Raw genomic sequence first — 24664 nt, forward strand, 5'->3', positions numbered from 1 at the left:
ACAGGAGAACCTTGACCTAATATTGGCTAACAAACAAGCAACTTTGGTAAACCGGTTGTTTAAGGCACTCCCAGCACACAGCAGCGGTGATGGTTCTCACACAAGCCGTAGGGGCCAGGGGCAGCTTGGAAGAGGTGTTCGTGGTGCACACAGCAGAAGTGGCGTTGGAGACAGGGGTTTCATGACCATGTTGTGGACTGACTTTTCATGTCCAGCTCACACGACTGGTAATATTGCATCGATTGAAAGTGACAGGAGACAGCAGTTGTCAACTATGGTTATACTTCTTGTCCCATATCGATATTCTCCCTCACAGGTCATTCCCATTTGAATATTGGGCCGCTAAACTGGACACCTGGCCAGAATTGGCACAATATGCCTTACGGGAGCTCGCTTGCCCAGCTGCAAGTGTGCTATCGGAAAGAGTCTTCAGTGCAGCTGGATCAATCCTGACAGAAAAAAGGACCCGTCTGTCAACCCAAAATGTGGATGATCTAACCTTCATTAAAATGAACCATGCATGGGTTTCCAAGGATTTTGTCCCACCTTACCCTGATGACACATAGGTTGCCAGAAAAATGGCTTCCTTTGGTCCTCCTCTTCCTCGGACTTGACCAATTTTGCCTTTAGCAACAGCTGAATGTCCCACATCAACATATGCCATTTTGTAAACCTCCCTAACTGGGCTGCCTTCCCCCCATGGCTGGGGTCACCACCTAGGGCACGCAACTGTGCGAGTGCCGTTGCCCTGGACAGGTGGGTAGGCCGACTCTTGGGCGCGGGCACTGGCACAGGGTCCCTCATAGTGCAATCAAGTGTCTCTGATGGTGGGGGTGCACACCCGCCGTCAGACACACCGCCGTTCTTTCAGCGGCCCAGTGGCAGTACCAACGCCCATGAGTGTGCCCCCCTTGCTTGGGCTGGGCTAAAGCATTTGCAATGTTTACCTCTCCCTGCTCCTCCGCTGTGTAGTCTGGGCTGTCAAATCCTTCACTGGGACTGCCACTACAGATTTGTTGAACTGATAGATGATGGTTAAGACGTAGCTATGCCCTCTCCCGCTGGCCGGGCTCTAGCTTCAGATGATCAATAGCTTCCATTTCTTATGGACGTCGACTCACAGTGACATGCAGTGGTGGTTTATCATCAGCTTTCACAGTTTTCCTACTCACAGACGTGTGACATTCCGGCGCCCATTTTTAAATGTGCCCTCTCATGCCAATCCCATAGAATCGCCTACGGCCTGTGGCTTATGTCTTTTGCACTCCAAAGTTACGTGACAGATCATGACAGGCAGTGAGCAACATGTTTACAACTCTCCCTGTGATAAAAATTTGATGGAGATGAGTAACGCTGATGGGATCAACGGTACTGCGATACAGCAACACTTTCTTCACAAAGAATTGCTTTCGCTGTCTCCGAACACAAATTAATTGAGGGTCAGCATCGCCTCTGAGAATTGTGAAGGAAGTTTTTACCGTGATTCTTAATTGCTAGATTTCTGCAATCACTAGACTTTTTGTCAGTAATTGTATGCATCTCATTTCCTATTGTGGAGAGGCTGGACTGTCTTACTGAGACAGAAATGTATATGAATATTTAAAAATACCACCAAAAGTGTATACTGGTGTACGCTTCAAATACATTTCCTTTCTTCTAGTTTTTAGATTGTCGCCTAATCCATACTGAGAACACAGAGATTTTAAATGTTTAAACTATGCTATATATACCTGCTATCCAGTGATAATGTACCCTTTCTCAACTTTGTACTATCTGGTCAAATCCATACTGGGTCTGATACCGTCTGAGTCTGCCTCCTGATCTATAGACATATGTTTTTAATGTGTAAACTATGCTATACATACCTGTAATCCGGTGATACGTTACCCTTTCTCACCTTTGTCCAATCACGTCTAATCCATACTGGGCCTGAGACCGTCTGAGCCTGCCTCCTGATCTATAGACATAGGTTTTTAATGTTTAAACTATGCTATATATACCTGCTATCCAGTGATAATGTACCCTTTCTCTACTTTGTACAATCTGGTCAAATCCATACTGGGTCTGAGATGGTCTGAGCCTGCCTCCTGATCTATAGACATAGGTTTTTAATGTGTAAACTATGCTATACATACCTGTAATCCGGTAATACGTTACCCTTTCTCACCTTTGTCCAATTACGTCTAATCCATACTGGGCCTGAGACCGTCTGAACCTGCCTCCTGATCTATAGACATAGGTTTTTAATGTGTAAACTATGCTATACATACCTGTAACCCGGTGATACGTTACCCTTTCTCACCTTTGTCCAATCACGTCTAATCCATACTGGGCCTGAGACCGCCTGAGCCTGCCTCCTGATCTATAGAGATAGGTTTTTAATGTGTAAACTATGCTATACATACCTGTAATCAGGTGATATGTTACCCTTTATCAACTTTCTACAATGTTGAGGAATCCATACTGGGCCTGAGAATGGCTGCCGAGCTGTTAAGCAAGCTACAGCACCTGTGGTTTGGACACTTAATTTTTTCATTTTTTTCAGGAAAGCCGGTTAGGCCTAATTCCATAATTGCGGTTGACCTGTACTTACTGGGAAATCATCGTTCGCGGGGAATAATTGGAATCCCAGATACCCATCACTAACGGTGTTCAGCGGGTTATCAGCACCTGTAAGTGACAAAAACTGGTCCTTTCAGTGTAGCGCGCATGCAGCCCCGGACATGTAAGGGCATGATAGACCTGTTATTGCTCGATGTCGCGTGCCAGAGCCTCGCGTATCCCTCTAGTAAGCTTGATGCATACCCCGGGGGCATGCCGCAATCTCGGTCGTTAACGGAATAAAGCTGAGAAATCGCTAGCACAACTACAAACGGACATACCACACCACACACAGAATCGACAAAGCTTGCAATCTGTCCATCTTTTCTGTAGCTTGTATGGTTGTGGTTTCACGGGTGGAATCCAATTAAGCCACAGGCGCCACTCCTGGTGGTGCCCTTTTGGACATTTCTTTAAGGTTCAGCTTTGCAATCATACTGCCCTCGGAAACCAAACACTTTGCCTTCATGGACGCTGTTTGGTGGTTCGTGGGAATAACGCCGCCCCATCGGCAGTTGGCATAATTTATTGGTGGGAAGTCCGACGGTATATGATTGTGTTCGATTTCAGAATTTTTTTTTTTTTTGGTTTGTATTTTACATTTTTATTCCAGCCTTTCTGGACTTCATAAGGGCATGACAAGCCTATATCTGAGTCTCCTCCACCTCCTCCTTTTACTCCTCCACCTCTTTTATAAATGTTGTTGTCCTTTTTCATATGTTATTTTTGTCTTCTGAGCATTTTGTCTGCTTTGGGACACCTTTAAAGGTGTTTTGTAATTGTTTTCTATGTGTTTGTATGAGTTTGTGTTTGCCTGCCATTGTTTTCAATGGGATTTGACGGTGTTCTTTGAACTTTCGACGAACATTCGACAAACTTGCCTCCTATATGACGAACCAAAACACTAGCGGGGTGGCTCAGCACTACTCCTGATATATAGATGTACATTGTTAATGTTTAAAGTATGCTATATATACCTGGTATCTGGTGATACTGTACCCTTTCTGCCAGGAAGTCCTCCTCCAACCAACACTCTAAGTGTATCATTGACACCGGTAACACTGTCCCACATGTGTGATTATTTCTTGCGGATCTTCTTGTTATATTGTGGTGTGATCCATCCTGAGCGTGTGAGTGTCTATGGGTTACTCCTGCAATTTAAATGTAGATTTAAAAATTGCCCCAACACTGTATACAGCTCTACGATTATGATACATTACCCATTTACTGCTTGTTATATTCTGGTCTAATCCAAAATGACCAAGTGAGAGTTATTTTCTGACTGTGGACATAAATACTGAGATTGACAACAATGACACCTACACTGTGTACAGCTGTACTCTTGAGATCAATTACCGTTTTACGGCTTTTTATATTGTGTTATAATCCAATACTGAGCCTGAGAGTGTCTGTGTGTGCCTCCTCAAATATCTACGGAGATTTAGAATGTTTAAACTATACTGTATATACCTGCTATCTGAAGATACTGTACACTTTGTCTAATTTTTATATTCTTGTCTAATCCATACTGAGCCTGTGAGCGTCTCTGTGTGACTGATGTAATATATAGGGAGATTGATAATTATCCTTTGACTGAACAGAGCTGTACGCTTCTGATACAGTGCCATATATCTGATGTTATTTTGGGTCTATTTTCAGCAAAATTTTGAAGTTTGGTGGAAGAGGCCGCAGACGTGGGCGTGGGGGGGGCAGCTGGTGCTGATGGTGGTGGTGCATCTGCTGGTAGTGGCAAAAGCAGAATAGCAGCTCAGGCAGGAGGTGTTGAGCCTGCGTCATGGTCTGGCTCTGGAACGCCTGGAATGATACCTTTTCTGGGAGTAGGTTAACCGCTTTTAAAGCCAGAGCATCAGGAACTGGTTTTGGCTTACATTGCCGAAACAGACTCCAGCAAATATGCCCTCCTCTTCTGAAGTTTCAAAAAATGCAAGCACTGAGTCGTCAAGTGCTGACTCCTTGTCAGGAAGAACCCCTTTCCTTGTGTCCGTCACCCCCACCAAAAGTGAATGATGCCGCAGGCCACACTTCACATTAGTCCATGTAGCTCTTTCTATCATACCATGCCTGGGTTATCAAGTCAAATTGTGAATTCCCAAGTCCAAGATGAATCTGACATGGAGTGTGGGTGGCCAGCCAGGGCAGTGGGGTTATTCGGTATCGGGCCGGTGTCTCAGAGGGATGTGTCACGGTGGTGGTGATCCGTTCCGTGGCCCTGGGCGTCCATGCAAAGGGGTGAATTACGTTTATAGGTGAATGATACGTGACGCCACCTGTGGTTTCTGGTTAGATTGACCAGTGCTGCAGTGTCGCTTCTCTTGGACAGATGTTGTGGTGCAGCTAAGATGTAGAAGCCCTGCACAGGTAGGGCCGTAGTCGCAGGGCAGATGAAAGAGTTGGTAGATGGTGTGCAGCACAGGATGTAGCAGAGCCATGCGCCAGGCGCAGGAGAAAGATGACAGACACAGTTGTGCAGTTCCTTTACCTGTACTTGGTAAGTGCCGTCCAGGACCCAGAGAACAGATGGAGAAGGAGTTGGTCAGCCTGGAAGCCAATTTCGAATTCTTTCTCTGCAAATAGGTAGTGTGGCCTCCGTTCTAGCGCTTTTCTGAGGTACTCACAGTGCTGAGTTCAATGAAGTTCCCCCTGTTGACTCTCTTTTTGGAACATAGCCTTTTCCTTCTGGCTCCCACACGTCAATGCTGGGGCCTCCGAGCCTTAGTTGGGTACAGAGCATTTACAGCTGCTACTTCCTCCGGTTTCTGATGCAGGAACGTCAGTGTCTCTACAAACTCGGAGACTGGAATCCGGACCATGCGCTCCAGCTAGGAGTGAGCCTTAACTCTGCTCATCCTCCAGCTCCCCTTCTCAAGTCCACACACTTCCCCTTCCCTGCACAGAGTGCCCTAACTTACCTCCTCCCGACCACAGAGAGCAGCTCCTCAGCAGTCAGGTTCAGAGGTCTCCCTGCTGGCCTGGAGTGGAAAATGTGTTGTGTGTTGGTTTAACTGCTAGAGAGATCCTTCGTTGCCCCAAAGCATGACATCACACTCCCTAGGAGGAAGGTAATGCCACTGTGGCGACCGTACCCCTGGGGACGCCACAAGTGCACTGATGCCCAGCCACTGCTAGATGATTCTGCTGGTACATTGACCCAGACCACTACATTCCCCACTCACTCTACACAGCCAGAATCTGACCCTGAGTAAACTCAGGCTCCCCTTCGCGCATACTATACCACCTTACACGGTGACAAAGAGGAAGGTGCAGATGAAAGTGCAGGTTCCTTGAGCAGGTGGGGGGCATACTCATGGATGACGGCACTGGCACAGGGCCCCTCATAGTACGCAAAAGTGTCTCTGCCAGTGGGAGGGCCCACCTGCCGTCAGACACACCGCCACACACTGCCGTACTATGAGGGGCCCTGTGCCAGTGCCATCGCCAACGAGTGGGCCCCCCTGCTTTCTCCGGATCACAGCACTTGCAAAGTTGAAATACTTACCTCTCCCAGCTCCACCGCCATGACGTCTTTAGTGTGTCCTGACAGTGATATTCTGATCAGACAGCGCAATGACATCACGTCTGTACGCCCTCTGCCTAAACAGCCAAGTGCAGTGAGATGGAAGATGGGGACAACGAGGAGTCCAGACTAGTACAGGGATTCCCTAGCGAGGAGACTTATTTAATTGTTTTCAATTTTGGGACAGCTATTTTTGGGGAGCATTATACTCTGGAGAATGATATATGGGGCCCACCATACACTGGAGCATTCCAAAGGTGGACATCAGACACTGGAGCAGCATTTACAGGGCCCATTATACACTAGACTGAGCATTAGAAATGGGGCCCATTATATATGGAGCATTATTTGGGCCCTTAAGACAGTGGAGCTTCATCCATGGGGACCAACATATACTGTAGCATTATGTGGAGCTCATCATATACTGTTTCAAACATTATATGGGACCAATGATTCTGTATGGAGAAAAATATGGGCCTCATTACTCTGTATAGTGCACTATGCGGTGCCCATAATACTGTATGGAGTAATATACTGTCCGTTTTTGGAGCTATTGGAGAATTTAAAATCGATATCAGTCATGAGATGTAAGAAGTGAAGTATTTTTCATTGTACTATACCGCTATTTCTCTGCCATATCGGAGCATCATGAGTTGTGGTATGTGTTAAAGGGGCGCTCTTTCGCCCAGGGCACATGAAAACCTGGAGCCAGCCCTACCCCCCACAACTTTAGCCAAATAACCCCCAGTTTTCAGTGCGTAACTATTATTATGAAGTTAATTAAGGTTGACAAGCTTAAGTAATAAAAATTGATGTTTTTGCCATTCAAATGGGCACTGTAGGTGTGTTTAATGTCCTCCACTCCCTGCCGACTTTGCTTCCCCAATGACTTGCATTGGGTTTCGTGTTTCAGTCGGCCTTCGACTTTTCACGATGATCGGCCGATTTCATTCGACCCGACTTTTGAGAACGTCGGGTTACATGAAACCCGACTCGACCCTAAAAAAGGCAAAGTTGCTCATCTCTAATCTACACTATTCACTGCTTTTCCTACCATACATTATACAACACTATAATTAACCTGTGACTATCTTTTCAACCCCGAATATTCAACCCCAGGAAAGATGTAAAAATAAATGCTAGTTATGTAACATACTTGTTCTTATAATTAGTTAACGGACTTCGGCACAATCTCAAACCATGGCAACTTGATGAATGAACACTCTAAAAAAGGACTAATCTTAAGCAAGTCTTCAGTAGATAGGTCCACCAGGTTGTTCGCCTCTCTTGTTTTGATTGCATCAAACCATCAGGTTTCTGATCTTCCTCTTCGCCTTGTTACTTATATTCTCCTGACCTTGATGTTCTTTTCCAGTGATTGCTGCCTTTGTAACATATGTTGAAAGGAGACAAGTCATAGCTTTGAGTGACATGTCTGGCTTGATTTGTTCAAAGACTTATTCGCTTTTTCTTCTTGCCATCCATGGTTTTGATAACATCCTTCTCCTGCATCACATTCCAAAGGCAATGATTCTTTTTCTGTCTCATTTCTTTATCATCAATATTTTGCATCCATATATTATTATAGAAAAAGCAGACTATGTACAAGTTGTGTCTTTGCCACCAGTGAAATGTTCCTCGATTTGTGACTGATTTGTGACCAAGTGACTCCATTGTTGAATTACCCATAGCTATTCTCCTATTGACTTCTGGTGTTATTGCTCCATCTTAAGTAGTACAATTTGAATAGCACATCTCGAGTAGGTACATGTATAGAAAGCAAAATATACAGTAGCAGCAACTCACAGTGTAAGTTTGGCATGTTAAGTCTTCAAATTGAACTAGTAAAACAGTTGTGAAAAAATAGACATGCAGATCTAAATGATATGTAAATAATTGGCTTCAATGCACCCTTGGCATGCTTATGTGCTTGGTGCACTGCTATGCCCCCTCAATTTCTATTCTTAGCCTGTCCGTTTATGTTGATTAACAACACTTCAAAGAGCTATGGTCATATGGAATCCTCAGCCCCGAACACATATCATGAGCTTAGACCTCAGACAATGTCAGTGCCCCCCAATCATCCTGTCCTTGTTGCTGCTCTCTGTGCAAAGGTTCACGCAAAAGAAGGCAGCCTATAATGGCAGTAAAAGGGAGATGAATGCGCATTATGACATTGTGTGCTTGACTCCTGCAGCATCAGAGCATGCTTTCATCTCGCCCTTCTGTTAGCATCAGCTGCCTGCTGCTGTGTCATCCTATGCTGCTGCAAACAGAACTGGGGCATCAGAAGGTGCCCGCACGCACTGACATTGTGTTTGCTCTTGGCCGCAACAGTGTCAATGTTTGCAGGGCTGAAGATTTAATACAATAGGTACCACATGATGAAGAGTGTGTTATGCTATCGAAACGCGTTGTGGAGATCGAAGGGTTAATGAAGGTTTGTTAACTCGATTGCTGTCTCTATAATTATCCCTTATCTCAGTGCTCCACAGACCACTCCAACTTTTTCTCCTTCATCATTCCATATCCCTCCTCCTGAGGGTTTGCAACAGGAGCAGCTACGAGCATAGTCAATTCTGTTGAGAAGCTTAAGGACCTGCGGTGTCTGGGCCATGCTGAATCCACACACACTACCTAGCTTAAGGACCTGTGGTGAGGCGTATCCTGTTCCCTGATCATGTGACCAGAACCCAGAAGTGCTGGCCAGCAGCGGTGGTGCACAACATTCTCCAATGGGCCTCAGGGATCATCCATTCAAGTGCAAACTGAGGTTGTCCAGGTGTGCACAACCCCATTGGGTGAGTGGCCACTTAGCCCCTGTTTGATAATCACCTTAATCACCAGGTTTCACACATTTTGCGCTTCTTGTTTATTGTTCTCATTACATGAAGTTTCAATACAGCACTTTGTGGAGCGCCGATAATCATTAAATGGTAGAGGGGCAGAGAATTGATGATCAAAAGGCGAAACATGGCACCAAAGCACTTGGCACCGTAACGGTGCATTAGAGCCCTCTCAATTACATATCTAGTAAGAGTTTTCGCATAAAAATGACCTTTTTATAGGGTAAAGTGCCCTGTATGGTTAAATTTCAGGTTTTTGGGTGACAGACTCACTTTAAAGAGATATACTCATGTTATTTCATTGTTTTAGTTTGTTTGACAGCATGACAGTAAGCAAGTTGCAAATGACGATTTTTAATCTGCTTTCATTCATTTGCTTTGAAAACTTTAAAGTTACATCATGTTACAGCTTGTTTCAAAGGAGATAGACCACCAGAGTCTGGATGAGTATGCACAGTAGAGAAATTCCATAAAAGGACTTAACTCCTAAAATCCCAGTAAAGGCCCCTTTACATTTAGCAATGCACCAGCGATCCCGACAACGATACGACCCGGTCAGGATCGCTGGTGCATCGCTAAATGATCGCTAGTGAGCTGCCAAACAGGCAGATCTCACAGCGATGCAGCAGCGATACAGCGGTCGTTACTTACCTTTCAGACGCGGCGATCCTGACGTCCTCCCGCCCGCGTCCACGTGTCGCTCGTCGGCGCCAGCAGGAAGCCCAGCAGGAAAGCGCCCGACGAGAAATGGACTTGGACGATCTCGCGTGATCAGCGACAGACAGCGGGGGAGCCGGTCAGAGGTAAGTATCACACATAGCGATATCGTTAGCAATATCGCTGCTGCGTCACCAAATCGGTGATGCTTTAGTGATATTGCTAGCGATATCGCTATGTGTAAAACCCCCTTTAGCTTTTTCCTGCCTGATGATTTATATACAACCAATAGCTGCTTTCCTCTTCCTTCACCCTCCCTCTCAGGTCCTAACTCAGCTGCTCTTATTAGTTTTGCATAATCACATGCCTCCTGCCTCCTGCAGAATTTTTTCATAATTTTGAGTACATGTCACGTTTATTATGCTTTGGGGTCTGGAGAAACAATAGGACATAATAAGGCACATTTAATTTGAGAATAACTTCTCTACAAAACAAATTTACAAGGAAAGTCCATGTGAACCGGTGAATTTAAATTTTACCTATTCCACTCACCTATAGTAGTGTATTGTTGTAGAGTCTCACTCTCCTCATCACTCAGTGTTTCACTGTGTATTAACACATTTGTGATTTATGGAAGGAACAGCACATTAACAGCTATTTTTTTTTACTCTGGAGACAGATTTATTTTGCACCATATTCCATAACTTCTTGAGAGGTGATAGATTTATTCTACACCACTCTTCGTTTAATAGATTGAGTTAGTGTTAGGAGGCGGATTTCTGCGTTTACTCAGCAGGGATCCAGATCCTCACATTCTGCACTCTCCTCTTTTTCCACTGCAGAGGAGATTGCAGAGGAGAATGCAGAGGAGAATGCCTTGCAGCAAATCTCTCCTGAGGCCAAGGGTTCCGTTACACTTAGCAATGCACCAGCGATCCTGACAATGATATGGATCGCTGGTGCATCGCTAAGAGGTCGCTTGGGAGCTGCCACACAGGCAGATCCCACCCGCGTCCACGAGTCGCTCGTCGGCGCCACAGGAAGCCCAGCAGGAAGAGCTCGACGAGAAATGATCCAGGACCTTCTCGCGCGATCAGCGATGAGCAGCAGGGGAGCTGGTCGGAGGTAAGTATCAGACATAGCGATATCGCTAGCACTATCGCTATAACGTCACAAAATCGGTGACGCTACAGTGATATTGCTAGCGATATCGCTATGCGTAACGGGGGCTTAAGTCCTTCTGTCCTCTTACTGGACATGCTCATGGGACGATCTCCTATTGGAGATCGGGAGTCATGAGCTCAGGTCCCGCTCCAGTTCTCATTTGTCCATCTCAGAGATCTGGAAGCGTGCAGAAGGTCCCGGCTGCTATAAAAGGCGCGCATGGCTGTTCCACCATGCGCTAGTATAGACTTACTTGCTGCTGTGTGTATGAGGACGGATGTATGATTCTGGTGAATGACTCATTATAAAACCCCTTCCCTCTGATATTGCGCATGTGAATAGGGACTGAGTTAGAATCAGCGCCAGCGCTCCTCTGCTGCAACGTCCACAGCTGCTAGCATCCGACATTGCGCTTGCGCCTTTGTCGTTTAGCGACAGTGTCCACACCGTGCTGCAGTAGCAGCCTCCTTTGTGTTCGCAGTTGCAACGCTGTGCACACGAGAGTTCTAGACGGGCGTAGTGCCGCCGTCTTGGGCTACTCCTGTGACCGTATACCGTGTGTGCATTTTTTACTGAGTACTGTGACTTTAGCAGGCTCAGTCCTTTGTGCTTTTCTACTTTTTGGCATCTCTGTGAGTTAACTGAGATTGCTCTGCGCACCTGGGTGAAGATTAACCCTGTGTGCATTTCCGCCATATGGCTCCTGCCACCACTTAGCAGCGGTTATATCACCTACTGCACGGTGGACCCCGACCCGAGCGGTGAATGCACTTTATTATTATTTTTATTTAGTGCGTTCCGCCGTTCCTAACAGTTAGTGTCTTTATGGGCAGTTGATATATTCTGGGTTATATAATTATTATTAGATGCAAAATTCAATACAATTTAGCTAATGTTGAGCTAGTAATTTACTGGGTAACGTGAAACACTTACATTTATATTATTACTAGCCTCATGTAATTATCCAGTGCATCCTTTGTTGATATACCATCTTAGAGGAGGTAGGTTTATCCTATTGATGATTTTGGAGTTTGAGAATATTATACACCACGTAGTAATATCCTTTTTACACTATATAACAAAATGATGTCCTAAAATATTATACTCATTCAATGAGGGTTATTGTACCTTCATAAACAATAGTTAGTCACAAGACTTCTTACCAGAAATCTATTAATACCATGGCAAGATAAGGTATTTCATGTAAAAAGTAATATTGTATTGATGTAAAATTAAAACACTATAAAAACACAAAAATGAAGGTGCCAGATCATAAAGGAGAGACGTAACCCCAAGGAGTATCACGTAAGCACACACTATGTAAATGATGTAGCCCAACACAATGCCCTATATAGATAAATATCACATTAATGAAAAAATATCCTTAAGAAGGTTAAAAAAAAAAAGTGCCCAGTGCAAACATGAAAACAATTCAAAAGGTAAATATGTGGCGATAGCCTGAAGATATTTTGCAAAAGAGCAATAAACATTGAGGCAGAAAAAGAGTTTCATAAACACCAGACTTAGGGTACCGTTACACATAGCGATGCACCAGCGATCCCGACAACGATATGGATCACTGGTGCATCGCTAAGTGGTCGCTAGTGAGCTGCCACACAGGCAGATCTCACCAGCGACATCGCAGGGGTCGGGGATCGCTACTTACCTGTCAGACGAGGCGATCCTGACGTCCTCCCGCCTGCGTCCACGCGTCGCTCGTCGTCACAGCAGGAAGCGCCGCAGGAAGCTGACGACGAGAAACGGTCCAGGACGTTCTCGCGCGACCAGCGATATCCAGCGGGGGAGCCGGTCGGAGGTAAGTATCACATGTAGCGATATCGCTAGCAATATCGCTGCTACGTCACAAAATCGGTGACGCTATTGCTAGCGATATCGCAGTGTGTAACGGGGGCTTTAGTCTATGTTAATGGAGGCTGTGATACAAAATATGCCATGTTAAAAACACAAAGGCTTAACAGCCAGTTTGTTCTGGCATCTCCTGCCTCCAGAATAAGCATTGCAAAACGCGCGTCAGGACAGAGGGATGCCCGAGATATCCATGTGCACAACACTGGTAACATATGTCCTTACATTATTTTATTATGTGTACCTGATACATTAACAGTTTGGCTAAAGGGGGCTTTACACATAGCAATACCGCTAGCAATATCACTAAAGCATCACCGATTTGGTGACGCAGCAGCGATATCGCTATGTGTGATACTTACCTCCGACCGGCTCCCCTGCTGTCTGTCGTTGATCACACTAGATCGCGCAGCTCAATTTCTCGTCGGGCGCTTCCTGCTGGGCTTCCTGCTGGCACCGACAAGCGACGTGTGGACGCAGACAGGAGGATGTCAGGATCGCCGCGTCTGAAAGGTAAGTAACGACCGCTGTATCGCTGCTGCATCGCTATGAGATCTGCCTGTGTGGCAGCTCACTAGCGACCATTTAGCGATGCACCAGCGATCCTGACCGGGTCGTATCGTGGTCGGGATCTCTCGTGCATCGCTAAATGTAAAGGGGCCTTTACACTCATACCGTTGGCAGATCTCCTTTGTTCAGAACACATTGGCTGTTAACCCTTTTTGTTTTTAATGTGGCATGTTTTGTATTACAGTCTCCGTTAACATGAGCTCAGCCAAGTGTTTATGAAACTCTTTTTCTGACCAGGCGCAGACTGAATCTTAGAGCTAACCCATTACCCCCCCAGATTTTGCTTGAGAAAGGCTTAAGGTACTGTCACACTTAGCGATGCACCAGCGATCCCGACCAGCGATATGACGCGGTCAGGATCGCTGGTGCATCGCTAAGTGGTCGCTAGTGAGCTGCCACACAGGCAGATCTCACCAGCGACATAGCAGCGGTCGGGGGTCGCTACTTACCTGTCTCACCAGGCGATCCTGCGTCCTCCCGCCCGCGTCCACACGTCGCTCGTCGTCACAGCAGGAAGCGCCCGACGAGAAACAGTCCAGCCTGTTCTCGCGCGATCAGCGATAAGCAGCGGGGGAGCGGGTTGTAGGTAAGTATCACACATAGCGATATCGCTAGCAATATCGCTATAACGTCACAAGTTATAGCGATATTGCTAGCGATATCTCTTAGTGTGACAGGCCCTTTAGATAAGTCAAAACGTTGATGGAATAATCTGTATCCACAAGGGTCGTTTCATTTCATTTTCACTTCACATGTATTGGATTTTTTACCTCTGATTTTCCATTTGTCAATAAACTTTCAGTAGAGTGCCAAAGTTCTCTATTATTTTCTGATGCTATTTTCTTCAGAGCACCAACATCCTAAGGGATGTTCATTTCATGAGGTTTATTTTTTTAAAAATTCTGTGGAAGCATGTTTGAAAAGCAATTTCTGAATTTCATTTGCTCAGTGTCATAGATTTTTGATTTATTATTACTTTTGGAAGATTCAAGTTATTTCTGTGACCATTGCGGATTTTTCTGTTTTTAAACGAGGGGTACCAACAGTTTAGACCACGTGTCTACTGCAGTGTTTTGTTGAATATGCTGTTAGTTACCTCTGGTTACAATCCATTTTCACCTAGCCATAGAGTTTGAAGTCATTTGCTGATTTACAGATTGGGGGTCACTTAGTGCCCGTGGTCAGTCTGTGTAATTGGGCACTTAAACTTCATTTCTGCCGATATCCTCACCATCTTCATGGCTGATTTCAATATCCCCGTTTACATTTAGGGTATGTTTCCATGGTCAGTATAGGCAGTGCACTGGATGCAGCTCTGTCCAAAGCGCTGCCGGCTTTTGGACGCGCGGTGATTCCGCATGTGTTCATTGAACCATGCGGAATCACCACGTCCTATACATTAGATGGTGATAATTATAATATATAGACATGCTGCAGTCTAGAAAGACTCGCCGCATGTCCGGTTACACATGGAAGCTGCGGGTGTCCCTGCATGCATAGTGGAAATAGGATTTCATAAAATCCCCTCCACTATGCTGTAACATCTGGCCGATGCGGATTGGACACTGTGGTTGTATGCAGCGTTTACTGACCGTGGAAACATACCCTTGGTATTCATGTAACTCTAACTTTATCTGATCCATTGGTCTCACACAATTGTCTTTCACAATCACCCAATTTTTCTTCATCTCCCTACCACGGTCTATAAAATAGCTCACCCTCATAGGAACCTGTAGGGCATTTATAAAAGGTTTATTGGAGAATTATGAAATTAAGACATGTGCCGTATATATACGGCACATGTTGGGAGCGGGTATATGGAGCATGCTCATTTTGCAAACCTGCCCCATACCAACATGTGATAGCTGTATATTACAGCCAGGACCTCCCCCTAATAATCACGGGTAAAGTGGAGCTCTGCCCATGATTGTTAACATGATAAATGCTACTGTCAATATCTGACAGCAGCATTTAAAGCCCCCGTTACACACTGCGATATCGCTAGCAATATCGCTGTAAAGTCACCGATTTTGTGACGTTGCAGCGATATTGCTAGCGATATCGCTGCATGTGATACTTACCTCCGACCGGCTCCCCCGCTGGTTATCGCTGATCGCACGAGAAGCTCCTGGACTATTCCTCGTCGGGCACTTCCTGCTGCGCTTCCTGTGGCGCTGACGAGTGACGCGTGGAGCCGGGCGGGAGGACGCAGGATCGCCGCGTCTGACAGGTAAGTAGCGACCCCCGTCCCCAGCGATGTTGCTAGTGAGATCTGCCTGTGTGGCAGCTCACTAGCGACCACTTAGCGATGCACCAGCGATCCTGACCACGTCATATTGCTAGTCGGGATCGCTGGTGCATCGCTAGGTGTAACGGTACCCTAACACCCACCGACATGAGTGCATGTGATTACCTATTCCCATTAAGATGAAATCACGGATTGATGATCGTATTCTTCAAGTCTCCTAATGGGGCTAACAAGAGCAGTAAAAAGTAAAATAATATTTACAAAAATCTGAAAAATGACAGCTCAAATCATCTTTATTTTCCCCAACGTAAAATAAAGGTATAAACTAAAAAATACACATTTCTGGTATCGCCAAGTTCATAAAAATATGAGTTATCAAAATATAAAGACAGTTAACCTTATCTGTAAACACCAAAAGCAGGAAAAATTCATAAACACCAAAATTTAATTTTTTTGGTCACTATAATTCCCCAAAAAAACTGTAACGTGATCTAAATGTCACATCTATTCTTAAATGGTACTGTGAAGACACGGGGTCAGTGGGTGCTCTAGTCCACTACCTGAAACCACCTGGACCAAGTCACATACCACTAGATTTACACTCTCTTTTTCCATGGGCAAAACACTACTCAGACAACAGAGACTGAGGGTAAAACAGTGTGTCAATTATTTATTGAACCACCAACAAACAACAACATAATGAACAGTCCCAGCAAAGTACCCAAGATGGTGAAAATAACAGAGTCTCACCATTCCGCTGACTGACTGGGATTAGAGCAGCTTCCAAGTTTGACTATCTCCACCAGTGGCACCTCACTTTTGGCGAGACCCCACAGAGAGAAGGTAATGACAAGCTTATGTAGCTTACAAAGAGTAGTGAGGTTTATAGCCAGGTGACCAGATTGTCCCAACCTGAATTCTTCAAGGTGTTTCTGTTGGTTCAGTGATGATCAATGAAGCAGAGCTGTGTTCTTCCAGCTGGGGCCATGGTCCCCAAAGGTGACATCCTGTAGACTCTCAAATCTGTGTCCCTTGAGTTGAATCAATGAAGTCTTGGCTGCTGTCTTGTAAAAAGTCTCTGGTTTTTGGATCTCTGGATTTCTTGGCTGTTTGCATATCTGGAGGTATATATCTGTCTGACGTTACAGAGGAGCATATCCTCTTTTTATAGTTAACAACTGTCCTTGAAGCCAACATCCAGATGTCAAGAGTGAGATGTGATGAGGTTGATTCACATTGCTTATACTATGAAAATCTGTGTTTTCTTGACCAGAAAGAAACACATAAATTAAAAAATCAACATATAGATAACAGTCTATTCTTCCTGGCTTACTGAAAATAAACATTTTGTAAATTTAGATAAAATGCTGTCATCACAGGTACTAATAAAAATTTTGTCTCATCTCTCAAAAATTAAGCCATTCCACAGCTTCTTGGAAGAAAAATAAAAATGTTACGTTCTCTGAAAATGGTTTCACAGCTCTAAATTAACACTAAAATATAAAAAAGCTGGAAACGTATGCTATTGTCGTAATCGTATTGATGAGGAGAATCATATCACATTGAAATTTTTACCACAAAATGCACACCGCAAAAGCAATTCCCAAAGAACAACGTTCGAATTGTGGGGGGGTTTCAGTTTCACGACACTTGGATTTTTTTTCCCATTTTCAAACACTATGTGGTAAAATGAATGGTGTTACCAAAAAGTACATCTAAGGCTAGTTTCACACTAGCATTCTGAGGCATAGCGTAGGGCCGCCGCTAAGCTATGCCCCGGCCGTGCCTCCTCCAGTCAGCTCCTCCTATGATTGCATGACGCTGCTTGTGATCAGTGTACCCTATATTTAGCATTGGGTAAACTGGCCATGCGCTGTTATGATTTTGCCAGCGCTTGCACCCTTTTGACGCTGCGCCGACGTGCGCCAAATGCACCATGTTACATTTTTGTGCGCTCGGCGAAGTGCCATAGGGCGCAAGCGCCAGCAAAATATTACCAGCGCAAGGCCAGTGTCCCCAACGCTAAACATAGGGTATGCTGATCGCATGCAGCGTCATGCGATCATAGGAGGAGCTGACCAGAGGAGGCACGGCCGGGGGCAGAGCTTAGCGGCGGCGCTGCGCCTCAGAATGCTAGTGTGAAACTAGCCTAAGCCCTCACAAAACAAGCCCTTAAATGTCTATGTGTACAGAAAAATAAGAGTCATAGCTCACGGAAGTAGGGGAGGAAAAAAAGGAACGTAAAGAATGAAATAGACTACAGGGTGACGGTGTTAGAAATTAATTTAATTTTACAAAGTGTTTATAACAATTTCAAAAATTATCCAGCATCTAACTATCCTGACCAAATTAGAAAACAAGCTTAAGCATATGAAAAGCTTTTTTAAAATCTTTGTTCCTAAAGGTGTATATAATAGGATTAAGCAGTGGGGTCAGCACAGTATAAATAAGAGACAAGACCTTGCTCATGGTCAGGGAGTGGCCTATTGTTGGAAACAGATAAACAATGATTAATGTCCCATAAAATAAGGAAACCACAGTGAGGTGGGAGCTGCAGGTGGAGAAGGCTTTCATTCTACCAGTGTTGGATGAAATCTTTAGAATGGCGATAGCAATGCAAACATAGGAAAGCACAATTACTACAAAAGGTCCTATAGCAACAAAAAATCCTAATATAAGAATCTGGTTATGAATTCTGGAGGTATCAGAGCAGGAGAGCTGCAGTGTGGGCTCTAGGTCACAGTAGAAATGGTCGATAATGTGTGGTCCGCAGAAATACAAATTAGGTATGGAAATTACATCTGTCAGTGCCATGATAAAACCAATTAACCAAATTAAATTTACCGACCTAACACAATACCTTGGATTCATTATTGAGTTGTAGCGGAGGGGATTACAGATGGCCAGATAACGGTCATAAGTAGTGTTGAGCATTCCGATACCGCAAGTATCGGGTATCGGCCGATACTTGCTGTATCGGAATTCCGATACCGACTTCCGATATTTTTTCAATATCGGAATTCGGCATTGGAATCGGAAGTTCAGTTGATTGACGGCCTGACGTCATCATGATGCGCGGTGTGTGCGCATCATGATGCGCCGTCATTTCGGGCCTTCCGGGGGTCTCTGCCGGCCTGCCGGGGGGCTGTGCCGGCCTGCCGGGGGGCTGTGTGGACTGCCCGGGGTCTGTACCGGCCTGCCGGGGGGCTGTGCCGGCCTGCCGGTGGTCTGTGCACCCTGTGGGGGTCTGTACCGGCCTGCCGGGGGGCTGTGCCGGCCTGCCGGGGGGCTGTGCTGATGTCCGGGGGTCTGTGCAAGCATCGTCCGATGGGACTACAAGTCCCATCGGGCGATGCCTGCTACCATGACAGTGATTGACACATTAGCCAATGATGGGACAGTAGTAGTCCCATCATCCGGCTAATGTGTCAAATGTTAAAAAAAAAAAAAAAAAAAATACTACATACATACTACATGCATGCTACATACATGCTACATGCATGCTACATACATACTACATATATACTACATACATGCTACATACATGCTACATGCTACATACATACATATATACTACATACATACTACATGCATGCTACATACATACTACATGCATGCTACATACATACTACATATATACTACATGCATGCTACATACATACTACATGCTACATACATACATATATACTACATACATACTACATACATGCTACATACATACTACATACATGCTACATACATACTACATGCATGCTACATACATACTACATACATACCACATATATACTACATACATACAATACATTCATACAATACATACATACATGTGTGGGAATTTCCCACACAGCAATGGCATAAAGTGAGACTAGGGACTTTTTTTTTTTTAAGTGGCGGAGGAATACAGTGCGGAAGGATACCTACCTTCCGTCATTGGATTCCTGCAGCCCGTAGAGAACGGCAGCATCATCTGATGCTGCAGTTCTCTACCCAAGATCGTCGTGGGACACACTCGTGGACTGCTTCGGATCGTGGGTGAGTATTTTTGTGGTTTGTTATGTTAATATTTATCCCGGAAAAGACAATGGCTTCGGGGAACAATGTGACAAGTATTGGTAAGTATGTTACTCTATGTTATATGTACTGTATGTCTATGTATGTATTGTATGAATGTATTGTATGTATGTAGTATATATGTGGTATGTATGTAGCATGTAGTATGTATGTAGCATGCATGTAGCATGCATGTAGTATGTATGTAGCATGCATGTAGTATGTATGTAGCATGCATGTAGTATGTATGTAGTATGTATGTAGCATGCATGTAGCATGCATGTAGTATGTATGTAGTATGTATGTAGTATATATGTAGTATGTATGTAGCATGTATGTAGTATGTATGTAGCATGCATGTAGCATGCAGTATGTATGTAGCATGCATGTAGTATATATGTAGTATGTATGTAGCATGTAGTATGTAGCATGCATGTAGTATATATGTAGCATGTAGTATGTATGTAGCATGCATGTAGTATATATGTAGTATGTATGTAGCATGTAGTATGTATGTAGCATGCATGTAGTATGTATGTAGCATGCATGTAGTATATATGTGGTATGTATGTAGCATGCATGTAGCATGCATGTAGTATGTATGTAGTATGTATGTAGTATATATGTAGTATGTATGTAGCATGTATGTAGTATGTATGTAGCATGCATGTAGCATGCAGTATGTATGTAGCATGCATGTAGTATATATGTAGTATGTATGTAGCATGTAGTATGTAGCATGCATGTAGTATATATGTAGCATGTAGTATGTATGTAGCATGCATGTAGTATATATGTGTTATGTATGTAGCATGTAGCATGCATGTAGCATGCATGTAGTATGTATGTAGTATATATGTGGTATGTATGTAGCATGCAGTATGTATGTAGCATGCATGTAGTATATATGTAGTATGTATGTTGCATGTAGTATTTATGTAGTATGAATGTAGCATGTATGTAGTATGTAGTATGTATGTAGCATGCATGTAGCATGCATGTAGTATGTATGTAGCATGCATGTAGTATGTATGTAGCATGCATGTAGTATGTATGTAGTATGTATGTAGCATGCATGTAGCATGCATGTAGTATGTATGTAGTATGTATGTAGTATATATGTGGTATGTATGTAGCATGCAGTATGTATGTAGCATGCATGTAGTATATATGTAGTATGTATGTTGCATGTAGTATTTATGTAGTATGAATGTAGCATGTATGTAGTATGTAGTATGAATGTAGCATGTATGTAGTATGCATGTTGTATGTATGTAGCATGTAATTTTTTTTTTTTTTTTACATTTAACACATTAGCCGGATGATGGGACTACTACTGTCCCATCATTGGCTAATGTGTCAATCACTGTCATGTTAGCAGGCATCGCCCGATGGGACTTGTAGTCCCATCGGACGATGCCTGCACAGACCCCCGGAGCCTGCACAGCCCCCCGGCAGGCCGGCACAGCCCCCCGGCAGGCCGGCACAGCCCCCCGGAGCCTGCACAGCCCCCCGGCAGGCCGGCACAGCCCCCCGGCAGGCCGGCACAGCCCCCCGAAAGGCCCGTACAGACCCCAGAGAGGCTGTACAAGGGCAGGAAAGGGTTTTTCTTATTCCGATACCGGAAGTCCCATAGACTTGAATGGGACTTCCGGTATCGGAATCGGCGATACCGATACTTTTTTTAAAGATCGGCCGATACCATCCGATACGATACTTTGAAGTATCGGACGGTATCGCTCAACTCTAGTCATAAGACATCAGCGACAGTAGAAGACATTCAGAGGACTCTAAAGTAACAAAGAAACACAACTGGAATATGCAGGAGGTAAAAGACACAACAACTTCTCCATGAAATATGGTTTAAAGAAGAGTGGGGACTATCTCAGTAATCACCAGGAGGTCACACAATGACAGATGTGTAATGAAGAAGTACATCGGAGACTGGAGGGTTTTACAGACTGAATACAAAGATATGATGAGAAGGTTTCCAAAAATGGTCCCAAAATACACAATAATAAGTAGAGGGAAAAATAGAAATTTTAAGCAATGAACATTTGGAAATCCCAGAAGGATGATGGAGGTGATATTACGTGTCATCCCTCCTTGAAGAAAAGAGTCGCAAATACTTAATGCTATCAATATCAAAAAGCTACTAAGTTTTAATAATTTATCGTGTAATAAAAACTAATTTTTGGCATTTTTTGTGGCCATAAGTTAGGTTCTCTTTATGGTCACTCAAACTTTGAAGGAACATCTTTCTTGATAGTAAAAATGATATCCTAGATATAATTTGCATAAAAGTTTTATGTATTCATTGTACATGTATGCAGATTTAACAATCTTTAATAAAGGTGAATGGCTTTTTAAATTTCAAATTCAATAGTTGTGCCCCAATTTTCCCCCAAACGTTTATTTGCAATGAATACATTTGCCTGAATCTCAATACTGGAAATCCTGTAAATGCTCAAAAAACTACACATGGGCAAGAGGAGAGAGAAAGGACCATGTTGACAATCATTACACTTTATAAGCAACAGAGAGAGAAAATGCCACAGTCCATAAGATCTTACTTTCTACAGTAGAGAAATGTGCTGACCATAAGAGATTACACTCTACAGGAGAGAGAGGACCCCACTGACCATAAGAGCCTACACTCTACAGGAGAGAGAGAGGACCCCACTGACCATAAGAGCTTACACGCTACAGGAGAGAGAGAGAGAGCACCCCACTGACCATAAGAGCTTACACACTACAGGAGAGAGAGGACCCCACTGACCATAAGAGCTTACACACTACAGGAGAGAGAGGACCCCACTGACCATAAGAGCTTACACACTACAGGAGAGAGAGGACCCCACTGACCATAAGAGCTTACACACTACAGGAGAGAGAGGACTCCACTGACCATAAGAGCTTACACTCTACAGGAGAGAGAGGACCCCACTGACCATAAGAGCTCACACTCTACAGGAGAGAGAGAGGACCCCACTGACCATAAGAGCTTACACTCTACAGGAGAGAGAGGACCTCACTGACTATAAGAGCTTACACTCTACAGGAGAGAGAGGACTCCACTGACCATAAGAGCTTACACTCTACAGGAGAGAGACAGGACTCCTCTGACCATAAGAGCTTACACTCTACAGGAGAGAGAGGACCTCACTGACCATAAGAGCTTACACTCTACAGGAGAGAGAGAGACAGGACTCCTCTGACCATAAGAGCTTACACTCTACAGGAGAGAGAGGACCTCACTGACTATAAGAGCTTACACTCTACAGGAGAGAGAGAGGACGCCACTGACTATAAGAGATTACACTCTACAGGAGAGAGAGGACCTCACTGACTATAAGAGCTAACAGTCTACAGGAGAGAGAGGACCCCACTGACCATAAGAGCTTACACTATACAGGAGAGAGAGGACCCCACTGACCATAAGAGCTTACACTCTACAGGAGAGAGAGAGGACCTCACTGACCATAAGAGCTTACACTCTACAGGAGAGAGAGAGGACACCACTTACCATAAGAGCTTACACTCTAATAGGAGAGGGAGAGAGTGCCCCACTGACCATAAGAGCTTACACTCTACAGGATAGAGAGAGAGAGGACCCCACTGATCATAAGAGCTTACACACTACAGGAGAGAGAGGACTCCACTGACCATAAGAGCTTACACTCTACAGGAGAGAGAGGACCTCACTGACTATAAGAGCTTACACTCTACAGGAGAGAGAGGACTCCACTGACCATAAGAGCTTACACTCTACAGGAGAGAGAGGACCTCACTGACTATAAGAGCTTACACTCTACAGGAGAGAGAGGACTCCACTGACCATAAGAGCTTACACTCTACAGGAGAGAGAGGACTCCACTTACCATAAGAGCTTACACTCTACAGGAGAGAGAGAGGACCCCACTGACCATAAGAGGCTTATACTCTACAGGAGAGAGAGGACCTCACTGACCATAAGAGCTCACACTCTACAGGAGAGAGAGAGGACCCCACTGACTATAAGAGATTACACTCTACAGGAGAGAGAGGACTCCACTGACCATAAGAGCTTACACTCTACAGGAGAGAGAGAGACAGGACTCCTCTGACCATAAGAGCTTACACTCTACAAGAGAGAGAGGACCTCACTGACCATAAGAGCTTACACTCTACAGGAGAGAGAGGACCCCACTGACCATAAGAGCTTACACTCTACAGGAGAGAGAGAGACAGGACTCCTCTGACCATAAGAGCTTACACTCTACAGGAGAGAGGACCTCACTGACTATAAGAGCTTACACTCTACAGGAGAGAGAGAGGACGCCACTGACTATAAGAGATTACACTATACAGGAGAGAGAGGACCTCACTGACTATAAGAGCTAACAGTCTACAGGAGAGAGAGGACCCCACTGACCAAAAGAGCTTACACTATACAGGAGAGAGAGGACCCCACTGACCATAAGAGCTTACACTCTACAGGAGAGAGAGAGGACACCACTTACCATAAGAGCTTACACTCTAATAGGAGAGGGAGAGAGTACCCCACTGACCATAAGAGCTTACACTCTACAGGATAGAGAGAGAGAGGACCCCACTGATCATAAGAGCTTACACTATACAGGAGAGAGAGTACCTCACTGACCATAAGAGCTTACACTCTACTGGAGAGAGTGGACCCCACTGATCATAAGAGCTTACACTCTACAGGAGAGAGCGAGGACGCCACTGACCATAAGAGCTTACACTCTACAGGATAGAGAGAGGACACCACTTACCATAAGAGCTTACACTATACAGGAGAGAGAGGACCCCACTGACCATAAGAGCTTACACTCTACAGGAGAGAGAGAGGACCTCACTGACCATAAGAGCTTACACTCTACAGGAGAGAGAGAGGACACCACTTACCATAAGAGCTTACACTCTAATAGGAGAGGGAGAGAGTGCCCCACTGACTATAAGAGCTTACACTCTACAGGATAGAGAGAGAGAGGACCCCACTGATCATAAGAGCTTACACACTACAGGAGAGAGAGGACTCCACTGACCATAAGAGCTTACACTCTACAGGAGAGAGAGGACTCCACTGACCATAAGAGCTTACACTCTACAGGAGAGAGAGGACCT

The 24664-nt window shown here is 44.6% G+C and overlaps 1 pseudogene; it reads right to left on the reverse strand.

Annotated features, from left to right (window-relative positions):
- Positions 1-17836: 17836 nt before the first annotated feature.
- On the reverse strand, positions 17837-21475 carry LOC141050075 (olfactory receptor 5G26-like; annotated as a pseudogene).
- Positions 21476-24664: the final 3189 nt, after the last annotated feature.

The sequence above is a fragment of the Dendrobates tinctorius genome, unplaced genomic scaffold (assembly GCF_039654945.1).
Source record: "Dendrobates tinctorius isolate UK_male_01 unplaced genomic scaffold, ASM3965494v1 ptg000151l, whole genome shotgun sequence".
NCBI classification, from domain to species: Eukaryota; Metazoa; Chordata; class Amphibia; order Anura; family Dendrobatidae; genus Dendrobates; species Dendrobates tinctorius.